The sequence below is a fragment of the Lepidochelys kempii genome, chromosome 2 (assembly GCF_965140285.1).
Source record: "Lepidochelys kempii isolate rLepKem1 chromosome 2, rLepKem1.hap1, whole genome shotgun sequence".
Taxonomy (NCBI): Eukaryota; Metazoa; Chordata; order Testudines; family Cheloniidae; genus Lepidochelys; species Lepidochelys kempii.
Window position 1 is genome coordinate 24086113 of NC_136381.1, and position 13004 is coordinate 24099116.

Consider the following 13004-nt stretch of genomic DNA (forward strand, 5'->3'; position numbering starts at 1 on the left):
GTGGTTTTTTCCCCCATAACACAGACTGAAATTTCTGATGATGAACAAAACCAAACAGCAAAACCTCAATTTTATGCAAAGTGGAATTTCTGGGATGTGATGAGCCCTACCCATAACATCATGATGCTTAAAGGATGGGGAGAAAAATTGAGAATTTGTTGTTGTGAAATGGTTTCTGTGAAGTTAAAATTTATTCCTGAGCCTCCCAAACAGTGCCCAGTACTCAGTAGTTGTGATCCCCATTGGTTGCAAATGGAGGCTTAGGGATGGACTTTCAGAGTTGTACAGTATACGAGCCAGCCCTTTCCAATGCTGTAGGCTCCTTGACAGCGTTTGCTGTCTTTGGCATCTGAACAAAGCAGAGAGGTTCAGGCCTTTGTATAAACGCTAGATAATAAGAAACAGTTCAATACCTGATGCACATAGCATCTTGAAAAACAGATCCATGAATGAGTGCGCGGATTGCTGCTCTAATTTTTTCTGAATGAGAACATGAAGCAGACAGTACAACTTTTACCTCCTCATGTGTCTCCAGAGGTGAGTCTGCACCTACAGGAGGGAAAGGTCTGCCTTTGCAGCCTTCTGTCCCTTCCGCTGCCCCCACATAAGCCGCTCTTTGGCAGTGGAGTGGAGTCAGGGGCTCAGGGGAGAAGCCAGCCGAGGCCCTGTGAATTTGTCCCCATACTGGGGTGAGAAAGCACAAGAAGCTAGTGTTCTGATGCTGTATTCACTTCTGCAGGGTTACACTCCGTACCCACCATTTTAATAGAGGGATTTGAGGGCAGTGATGGCAGGAGCACCCCAGTAGCACCCAGGAAGGGTATTTGATGTCAGTGCTACTGAAAGAGAAGGAATTGCAGAACTGAGGCCTTATGTATAGTAACTAGGACTTGATACATAGTACTCATCTCTATTTGCTGATTGGTTGTGTATTCCCAACCCCCTCCTGCCTCTCTCCTTCGTCCTTCCACTGCCAGCTTCATTTCCCCAGCCCTCCATGTTCCTCCCCACATTCCCTGCTTTCTTTTTCAGTGTTCCTCTCTTTCTAGTCCCTTGCTTCTATGAACTTATCTCTTCTCAGCAGCTTTCTCACCCTATCCCTGCACCCAGAATTTAGTTCCAATCACTGTGGTTACTTTGCTTATATGTTTCCATCCTCCTCCTGCCCCTTTGTCCGTTTAAAGGGTTACACTCTTCAGGGCAGCTTCTTATGGGTTTAGATAGCATCCTGGGGGCTAATGTGAGAAACATCAACATCATCTAGACACTGATAAGGTACATCACTTTGCAAGTTATCATCTCTAACAACAGTGTCCAGCCTAAGACAGGGGTGAACAAAATGCGGTTCCTGGACCGAATGCAACCCCTGGGTGCCCTTGTATTTAATATGGAGTTGTTTGTCGAGACTACAGGTCCCAGCAGGCTGCTCAGTTTAAGATGTAGCATTGTAGGTTGAAATCTGTGGTCTCCAAGGAGTGCACCCCTTTATTCAAAATGTGGGTAGCCATAATGGGTCTCTTTTTTATGAAACTAGGTTGGGCTCCTGGTAAATTGTCATAGGAATGGCCATACTGGATCAGACCAAAAGTCCATCCAGCCCAGTATCCTGTCTACTGACAGTGGCCAATGCCGGGTGCCCCAGAGGGATTGAACCTAACAGATAATGATCAAGTGATCTCTCTCCTGCCATCCATCTCCACCCTCTGACAAACAGAGGCTAGCAACACCATTCCTTACCCATCCTGGCTAATAGCCATTAATGGACTTAACCTCCATGAATTTATCCAGTTCTCTTTTAAACCCTGTTATAGTCCTAGCCTTCACAAACTCCTCAGGCAAGGAGTTCCATAGGCTGACTATGCACTGTGTGAAGAAGAACTTCCTTTTATTTGTTTTAAACCTGCTGCCCATTAATTTCATTTGGTGGCCCCTAGTTCTTATATTATTGGAACAAGTAAATAACTTTTCCTTATTCAGTTTCTCCACACCACTCATGATTTTATAGACCTCTATCATATCCCCCCTTAGTCTCCTCTTTTCCAAGCTGAAAAGTCCTAGCCTCTTTAATCTCTCCTCATATGGGACCCGTTCCAAATCCCTAATCATTTTAGTTGCCCTTCTCTGAACCTTTTCTAATGTCAGTATATCTTTTTTGAGATGAGGAGGCCACATCTCTATGCAGTATTCAAGATGTGGGCATACCATGGATTTATATAAGGACAATAAAATATCCTCTGTCTTATTCTCTATCCCTTTTTTAATGATTCCTAACATCCTGTTTGCTTTTTTGACTGCCGCTGCACACTGCATGGACGTCTTCAGAGAACTATCCACAATGACTCCAAAATCTCTTTCCTGATTAGTTGTAGCTAAATTAGCCCCCATCATATTGTATGTATAGTTGGGGTTATTTTTTCCAATGTTCTTTACTTTACATTTATCCATTAAATCTCATTTGCTTTAAATTTCATTTGCCATTTTGTTGCCCAATTTTGTTGTCAGTGTAGCCTTGTGTTGGCAGTGTTCTCACGTCCCTGACCTAAGGGATCAGTTCCCTGCTGAATCTCCAGAACAACGTATCTAGAGAATTCGGTTACTCTATGAGCATGCACAAAGGCAGTGATGGTCCTTTTAAGGCCCATTTATGTGTGCTAGTATCCAGTTTTTAAAATCAGAATTGGGCCCATAGCATCTCTTCGTAAACAGCTATATCACCAAACTAGAAGGCTGAATAGCATATTTAATTGTCACAATGAAATTAACTGGTGCAGTTGGAGAAATTTAAGAGCGTAGACAGAAGAAAAAAACCTTTGATCATTAGGACAGACTTCCTATCAGATTTATTACCCTTTGGAATAGTCACTAATAGAAATGGTGTAAACACCATCTCTTGAGATTTAAAGATAGACTAGACAAAGCCCTAGAACTACTGTAGAGAACAACTCCACATTAACAGCCGTCTACAACTCCGTCTCTCTATGAATCTCATAATTTCGAGTTTAAGAATTTTCTGGGATGGTCAGTAGATTTTTCTCTTTTCCTCAGAATTTGGTTTTATTTTCTCAGTTTAAACATTAATTGAAAGTTTGAGTTCATGTTTTGAATCTTAATTTTACCTGGAGTGTTCTACAATTATCCAATCTTAGTTGAGTTTCCCTGCTGCAGTTCACTCCATAAGCTTCACGGCTTCACTTTCACATCTGCAGTTCACTCTACAAGCTATGAAGCCACTCATTTACAATTCAGCCCTATTTCAGTCTCCCTGAAGCACACTACTGAACCCCATAAAGTCTGATTTGGATGGATCACCCAAACAACAATGGACACCTGAGTTTGTTTCTCATCCTGAATGGATCCCCTGAGCCCATTCCACAGATGATTCAACAGACAGTTATAAATTACACAGCCATGGCTCTATATATCCTGGCTGTTAAAGCCCAAATCTGTATAAATGAATCACAACCAAACAATTCTGGAAAGCCACCAAGAACATGACCTTTAATCATGGATCTAGCATTGCTTTCACATATTTTCTTCATTTTCCTTGTATTTAGAGTTGTTTCCCTTTCTTAAGATGGTGCAATGAAACAAGACTATGAGAAATATAAATCATTAACTGAACCGTTAGCAGAATTTATGTCTCAATATATCTTGGAAAGCTGCTGTTAATATTTCTCTACCCCTGATGCTAACTGGGTGGCCAGCCATATACTAACAAGGAAGCAAAAGATTGGATTTAGTCACTAAACAAAGGAACTTGGGGCCTGTGTAGTTCAGCTGAACTAGTTTTTAAAGAGCTATTTTGGCATTAACTTCTAGTGATTCTAATACAATGATAGAAAGAAAAGCTCCTTACCAAATGAAATGCACTCATTGGCTATCAATACATGTCTTGGCTGGGGAAAAAAGGACAGAGGAAGGTTGTATGTCTTTCTTAGCTGTCACAATATAATGAACATCCAATAGTGAAGTGTATATCAGTCAGCAAGCAATGATGCTTCCTGCTAGTTGCAGTACAGCCCACGATTGTTTTAGGGTTTCAAGAGGCTTTTACAACCAACTTGTAGTTTATAGGAATTGAGTAGTATCCCTTTAAATAGTTTGTGAGCCCTGGGCCTTACTCTCTTCTATGTTTCAGAAGCCATCAGAACAGCTTTATGTAAATGTAGTTAAGTCTTGAATGTTACATGTAAACATGTATTTGGAACCCAACTCAGCTAAACTTAAACTAACCTCCCTGCACCCCAGGAGTTGCTCTGTGTCTTTGTATAAATTCATCTATGATCTCAGTTTCAGACAACACCAAAGGCAAACACAAGAAGACAGAAGCTGCAGGTAATGAGGGGAGATTCAGCATTTAAAATAAGATGCATTGCTCTTTTAATGTTCTATACCTCAGGATTAAGTTCTACCGTCAATTATACCTTGTGGAATGGTTTCAGTGGGATTGCCTAGCTTATAAGGTCGGTAAAATATTGACTCGGAGAAGAGGTAAACAGCACAGATATAAAACAGAGGGACTCAGATACCATGATGAGCACAGTGTAAAATCATAGACAAATCAGATATATAGCCAAGCAACTATAACAGTGAAAGGCCTTTTTCTCCCATCTTAACACTATCCTTGCTATTTTCTTTTCAGTATAACCAAGCAACGTACCAAGTTGCCAGATGGAAGGTATAGACTCAGGATTGGGAATCTGGAAGGAGAGTTGGCTTTATAAGAAGATCTGTAGCTTCAAATGCAGTCCACAATGAGGAAAACTTTGGAGAACCCCTCTTACATAGGCTACAAGGTAAGTGAATGTCCAGAGGGTACTGCTTTTGTGTGTGTGTGGTAGCCCAGATGTTCTTCAGCAGGACAACACTAGACATATCATGTCTTGAGATTGAGTTAAAAACCTTTCCCATGTAATGGCTTCAGAGTGAACTAAGGACAGTTAATGAACAAAAAATATTTGGAAAAGAGCTTTATTGGAGTTGTTCTTCCAAAGTGTTGAGGTCATAAGAGAGAGATTATTGATATAATTAAATATATATATCAGCAAATTATGCTGGACAGTGCCGTGCTCTTGCAGAAAATGCAGTTGCCTGCTCTGTGACATCATCATTTGGAGCCATATGCTTCTCTGGAGTAACTTCTTTGGGCGTATGGAGTTATGACAGGGATGAATTTGGCTCATTAGAACTTAGTATTGCTGCACTGCATTGGCAAAGGATCCTACAGAGAAAGTGAAATGATTCAATTTGTTTGAACTAATATATGATACTCGGAGGAAAATGTTAAAGTCAGTGCACTTGCTGACAATCCTACTTTTGGCAATCACCCAGAGCTCAAATAACGGATCTCTTTAAAGAAAGAGAAAGCTCTAATAGGAAGGAATCTAGGTACAGTACCTTGAAAGTGGTATGAGGCTTGTTCCTTCTGAAGATATTATTAATCAAGGGCCAGTTCATTGCATGTAATTAAGTAGCAGCCATAATACTTGCTAGCAGCTGTAACTAAAACAACTTCCTGTCAATAATTTGAACTAAGACCATTCTGTTCCCCACCCTCCCGAAGACATTCTCTAACAGCCCTACTGAAATGTTGAGTAAAGCATTCAGGAGTCAGACTGGCTGGACAAAAAGCACAGCATTTCTGTCAGCTGTCGGATAGACCATGGAGTTGCTACCAGCACTGAGCAGAGGGACAGGGCATAGTTTTGCTGTCCCAAGAGCACAGCAGGCACTGAGTTGTGACCCTAAGTCTGCTTCCCCCTTCACCAAAGAGCAGAAGACAGCTGCTTCAGCTTACTTCCCTCCTTACTGGCTCAGCTGAACCATCTGGCACATTTAGGGGCCGGAGCAAAAGCACAAGAGGAGTGGCAGCAGTTTTACAGTGCACACAGACTGGTGATATGGACAGGTAAGACAGCTCATGAATAAACCCAAGGCAAGCAGTTAGAGCCGTTCTCAACTCAGATTCTGGAAACATGCAATTCACACCGGGCATGCTCAGAGATTTACCACAGGTATTTGCATAATGATTCCTGTACCTCTCATTTACATAGTCCCCTTAGGTGAATAATTTGATACTTCTCTACACCTACAGCCTAGTCTTTATTTGTAGCTCAACGGGAGTTTAGCTGAATTACATGGGGGTCTCCCTGGTTTGAGACACTTTTAGTAGCATTCTAAACATTCTGTATAACTGATTCAGGACACCCCAAAGAGCAATCACCAGAGCTGGAGCTCTGAGGTGATCCATGAAGATTTTAGGGGAACCTTACATCTTTTCTGTGCTCACAATACTCCATGTTCAGTTTCACAGTGACTGAACTAACTTGCCTCTCTGACCCCTCCTGCTTTCTAAGTGCACCCCACTCAGGTCTCTGACCATGAGCCATCATCTTTCTCAGGGTGGAATCACATGATTCCAATTCTCCCAGTCTCAGACCAGGCCACTGTCTGCCATCCAAGGTATTAATCATTACCTGAGCAGGGCCAAAGTATGTTCAGTACCTGCAGTTCCATTCCCTTCAGGAGCTATGACCTGTGGTATTCCGTCAACAGTCAGCCTTCTTAAAGCAAAGTATTGTGTATTCAGAACCAAAGCATTTCAGAGAAAACAAATCTTTAAAAAAACAGTCTATATGCATGCCTGCTTTCCCTGGAAGCTGAGGAAGCCAGGCCTCACCTGCTGCAGACATTCCCACAGGACCTGAGCCTCTTCCATCTCAGTCTGTTCCCATCAGCAACAGCTCACTCACAATTCCTCCCACCCACCTCCAGAGAGTCCTTTTAGAAGTTTAGTCACTCCTTGATCTCTAGGCTCCCAGCCTTGGAAAAATAGCTATAACTTCAGCTAGAGTAGGCCTGGAAGTAGTCCATTGTCTTGTAACTGCCAGCCCCCACCCCCAAGTGCATGTCGGGTGGTTGCTTATATAGAGCCATTGTGTTGCTTTGCTGTTTGCTTTTCCAGTAGCCCTACTATATAGCTAGACCAATACATTCATACAGGAAATTCTAATAACCCACTACAGCTATCCAGTAACCTTACCTCAGTGACCAGGCCACATGCAGTTTTCATAAAATTATTACAGATCTATGGTCCATATTTTAAAAACTCCTTCTTATTGTCCTTAATTCTGCTTGCTACAGATTTCTCCTTGTGTCCTTTGGTTTCCCTTATCAATTTTCTACCGCTCCTAACTTCTGATTGATATTCATTATTATTAACTGCTTCTTTTTTCCATTAGCTATATATTATTTTTTATAGCTGCCTTCACTCCCCTCTAAATCAGGTCAGTTTTTTAACCAATATGGCCTTCCTCCTCAATTGTGGCTTTTTGGCCATCTACTAAGATGTTCTTAAATCATTCCCAATTACAATTCACACGTTTCTGATTAAATTCTTCCTCCCAGGCTCATCATTGTTTTCAGCTTTGTGAAATTAGCCATATTCAAGCAACAAGAATATATATTACTGGTCTGGACTTTATTCCACTTGTATATTATAAATGTGATCACTTATACCTAAAAGCTACCATTAATTTTTAGTTCTGTTATCAGTTCCTCTTTATCTGTTAGGACAAAGTCTAATAAAGAATTTCCCTGTGTTGGCTGCAACACTTTTTGAGTTAGGAAATTGTCAGCTATAATGTATAGAAATTCCAAGGACCTTTTAGTACTGTCAGTATGACACCTCCAGCATATGTCACTCAAATTGAAGTCCCCCATGATCATGCAGGGATTTTTTCCTACGTATTATGGATAGATGTGTAAGGAGGTGGTCTTCCAGTTCCCTACTGTGTTTTGTCTAGAACAAATGCCAACTAATACCCCATCTTGTGTTTTATCTGTTAGGATATTGATCCATAAGCATTCAAGATAATTTTCTTCTAAGTTATCAGTGACTTGGAAACTGGTAATGATTTTTTTGTTAGAGTGCCACTCCCCCTACCCTTTTGTCCACTTGATACTTCCCAAATAGATTAAAAACATTGATTTTAACATTTCAATAATATGAATCATCCCACCAACTCCCAGTAATGCCAGCTAGATTGAATTTATGCTTATAAATGAGCAATTCCAACCCTCTTTGTTATTGAGTCTCCTTGCATTGGTGTATTAACAATTCAATAATTTCTAATCTTTGTGTCGTAAGAACATGTGCTTGCCATACTGGGTCAGACCAATGGTCCACCTAGCCCAGTATCCTGTCTTTGACAATGGCCAGTACCAGAGCTTCAGGGGGAGTATCAGAACAGGGCAGTTGGAATGATCCATACCCTCCCACCCCCGTCTTTCCCTCCTGTTCTCTGGCAGTCAGAGTTTTTAGGGTCTCTCCAAGTATGTGGTTGCATCTCTGACCATCTTGGCTAATAGTCATTGATAGACCTATCCCACATTGGCTCCTCATCGCCAGGCAGATCTGATCCTAGATGGACTTTTCAGGCCCATAGTACAGTCAAGTCGCTGGCAAGGCCTCCTGGTGAAGATGGCTCTTAAAGAGTGGGACTGAATCTCAGAGGATCCTTGAAACAGCAGGCTGATTCTCCCAGCTACTGATCTGGGGAATGGGGATTGCCCTGCTCCCCAGCAACAGCCCTCCTGTCTGAAGGGAAGGGCATTTGTAGTACAGGTCCTATTCTCCACAGCCCTAATCTTTCCCTTTCAGAGGTATCTGACATACCATCTCCTGAACCTCTCCCCAAGTCTCTGCATGGGTGGGTAGCATTAGGTCTCTGACCCCCGCCCCATGGTCATCCCCTTTTATGATTTGGCCTCTGGATAGATAGGGCTTCTGCATCTCCAGCCCTTTCCTGCTGCAAAGGGGAGGCCTTTGATGGTGGACTGCCCTGCCAGTCATATCCAGGGGATCCGATAGGCCCACCTAACAGCACAGTCCCTATCAGGGAACAGGGGAGGAGTGCAGGCCCATTATAATACTGCAAAAAGGTGCCAATTTTGAATGACTTCCATGGGAGTATTAAGTGCCTAACACACCTCTCAGGTTCAGGCCTGTGGCGGGGCGGGACTCATCTCTGCAACGCCTCCTATTGATCATCCAGGGAATTAGCATTTCCAGCCTCTGGAGCACCCTCTGCAGGCCGGTGTCCCGCTTGCCACTGGGCCCCAAGTCCCTCCTGGACCCTGGTGCCCCTTTCATGTTGGGGTGCTGCCCCCTGGCAGTACCCCCACAGATCTGGGTCTCTCCCCGCCCCCCAGGGAACCCCCACCCTCTATCTCCACCTCGCCTCATTCTTTGGCTACTGCCAGTCCCCATCTAGCCCCGGCTCCCTGGGGCGGACTGCAGTATAATTGCCACTCATCATCAGCAAGAAGGGTCTGGACCTGCTGCTTCTGCCTACCCTTGGGCTGCCCTCTGCAACCCCAGTACCCTTTTCCTACGCCTTCATCAAGGCCTGCAACTTGGGGGTTTCTCAGGCTGGAGCTCCACAGTTCCTCTGGCCTTTCCCCAGCCCTGCTCCACTGATCGGCTTTCTACAAGGCCTGCAGCCTGGGGATTTCCCAGACCGGAGCTCCCCAATTCCTCTGGCCTTTCCCCAGCCCTGCTCCACTTTAGGTACCCTGCTCAGCTCCGAGCAGTCAGGTACCTCCATCTCAACATCTAGAGAGAGGCTGTCTCCTCCTGGCCCACTGCCCACTTATAAAGGCCTGCTGGGCCCTGTCTGGGGAGTGGCCGCAGCTGTGGCTGTTTCCCCAATCAGCTGAGGCTTGCTGCTTTCCCTAGCAGCAGCCCTCTCGCAGCCTCAGCCCTCTCCCAGGGCTGATTTCAAGCCCTTCAGGGCAGGAGCGGGTGACCACCTCACTACAAGGCCCTATACTGATTATTGTGCAATTGCACAAGCAATGTTATTTTATTTACAAAGCTTCCATCTAAAACAAAATACAACTCTTCTGTACCTACACAAAAAGTACTGTGCTGTTCTGTTCAGGACTGCCGGAACTGTAAACTGTAACTGTGTTACCCCTCTGCCTCAGCAAGTGAGAGCTTTGCTTCTGTTAGACTGGAGTGTCAGGGAGCTGACACACAGTTTATCTGCCTTGCCAGCAAACTCCTTGAGACTCTGCCAGTCCAGACCTTGACTTTCAGGTAATACCCCATTTCTCAAGTTCCCCGGAGACATCTCCCGGCAGCATGCTGTCCCTCTCACTGGACACTCACAGAAATTATTAAGTTTGCCACCTCCAGTGAGACACAGCACACACCAGCCTGTTAGTTTAGCTGAGGAGTCACACTTAATTCACTATAACAGCATTGAGATGGTTTATAGTAAAATTAAGACTGTTTATTAACAAAGAACAGAGATTTAAGTGATACTAAGCAACCGAAAAAAAGCCAGGTATGGTTACAAACAAAACAAAACAAAATAAAACACACTTTCCAGTGTCTAAAATTTAACAGATTACAATCTTGGTCTCAGGCAATTTCTCACCTATAGTCAGCTCCCAGAGACTTCAGCCCACATAGTTGAAGGATCCACCTTTCCCAGATTCTAAGAGCTCTGGCCTCTTTTGCCTCTAAATGATGGATAGCTATGAGGTTCTCTCCCTTTCTCTTTATAGTCCAGTAAACCTTTGGAATGTGTTTTTGAAGTGTATCTCCAGCTAAAGTTTGTCTCCCCTGCTGTTTGTGCTCCAGGAAGCTGACACCATCCCATCTTCCTCACCCTCCTCTCAATTTGCTTTTCCTGTGGACTCAGCTGCAAACGAACTTCCATTGTCTCTGGCAACACCTTACTCAAGCAGACACAGACAAACAGGCAAAACAACATCCCTTTGTCTAGGACAAACTTGTTTATCAGCTGCCTATACAACAAACATATTACCAGATTCATACTCTTTACACACAACCCATACGTACATCTTGTAATGATATTCATGATGAGGCTGTCACCAGTTTTCAAATTATACCTTATTCAACACACTTTTACAGTTCAATAATATTGTATACAATCAGTTGATTCCATGGCTTATTCTTTGTGGTTCAGACCCCCTGTTCTCTCCTTGGGGTGCCTGGATCTTGATTGTCACAGATACTTCAATTGAGGGGCATATCCTTTTAAATGTCCCCTGTAATGCTATACTATCAACCACATTACACAGTTATCTTACCTGAAATGTAAACAAGACATGCTTTATTCAGGTGACAGCACTTTATAAGGCAAGATAGGAAATCATGGGATTCGTGAGCCTAATTTACACTGTTGTCTTCACAGTTCCAAAGTATGTAGTCAATTAATTCACTGAGCTATCTAAAAGCTCATCCATGAATCCATTGTATATTGTACACTTAAAAAACTATTAAAATATAACTTACTTGCCTATAATCAGCAATGAACTGGAAACTAGAGATAGAATTAAACTTCATCATCCTGTGTCCATTAGCTAAACTACTTCTGCTGTAATATTTTTTTCCTACTACAGGTTTTAATAACAGAAGTTAAACTGCTGAGGATTTTTTTTATTTTTATTTTTTTGCTAAAGTTAATCAAAAAATGCTTTCCAGGCACAGGAAAAGTGCATCCTTTGCACAGTTAAACTGCAGCTGTTTTTCATATGGGTCAGTTCCAGTGATGTTATGAGGGATTCTAACCCTGGGAGGAACTGGGTATAGTATAAGAAGGTTCCATCTCATGGTATTTCCTGCCTTCCCCGTTATTAGAAAAACCTATCAAAATTATAAGTAATTTTTCACTGAAGTGATTTTTGTGCCCCTTTTTTAGATTCAAAGACTTAAATGTACACACTGTTTTGCTTTTCATTTTTAAAAGGTAATGGAGAACAAAGTGAGTATGTTAAAATATCGTTTTGAACATTATATAATCACTACACAAATGTTATGTACATTATAAAATAAAGAACTTTTAAAACAGAATATACAGCAGCTGCCAGTGGCCTGCAGCAAACTGAAAACTACAGAAATTAAGCTACCTCTTCCTGTCTCTACTGGTTAAACTATTTTTGCTTCAATTTTTTCTTCTGTCGGCTTTAATAAAATCATTTCCATTAAGTTTGGGGACAGGGAAGGGGGTTTCTCCAGTTAAGCAAAAAACAGTTGCAAAATACAAGAGGATAGCCTTGTTGTTAAAGGGCATAGCCACATGTTGGCCGTTACAGTATCACCGACAACCCAAAAGGTAGGTCTACACTGCAGTCGGGAGGTGTGATTGCAGCAGACATACCTGCGCTGGCTTGCTAACATCTGCTGTAAAGGCACAGCTGCACAGCCAAGGGCTAGCCACTCTCTTACATCCCCGGGGTCCCAGGCAGGCTTGTATTCAGGCACCACACCAAGGTCACAGCAGCTTCACGGATATTTTTAGTGAGCTAATTCAGGTCTGCCTACACATCAGCACAACAGTGCAGACATACCCTAACAGGCACGTGCTCCGAGCATAATCCAGCCAAGTGGCAGAGAAAGGTTCTTAAAATCTGCCCCTCAGCTGCGCACTTGCATGCGGGCCATGAACAGTCTCCCATAAGGAGTTCAATGAAAGAAAAAGTCTATTTTAAACGATTGTATCTAGCCAGAATTTCAATTTTGTTTGGAGAAATCTGTTTTTTCTCAGAAACCACTTCTTCGGGGTGGCATGCTGTGAAGTTTCTGAAACCCATCCGGGCACCACCAGGACTCTTTCTAGTTTCCATTATCACGTGATACATCAAACTGCGCAAAAAAAAAGAGAGGAAGTAATTTTTAAACACAGTTCCACAATACATGTATTATCAGCAATTTATGTTTTACATCTCCAAAATCTGTTTATATCTGCAATGTTTGTTCAGTTATTTTAGAGAGACAAGGTGGGAAAGGTTATATCTTTTATTGGACGGCTTCTCTGTGTAAGCTCGAAAGTTTGTCTTTCTCACCAACCGAAGTTGCTCCAATAACAGATATTACCTCACCCGCCTTTTCTCTCTAATGTCCTGGGACCAACGCGACTACAACACTGCATTCATCTTTAATCATTCTTGCCACTTTTGAGCAAGCTTTC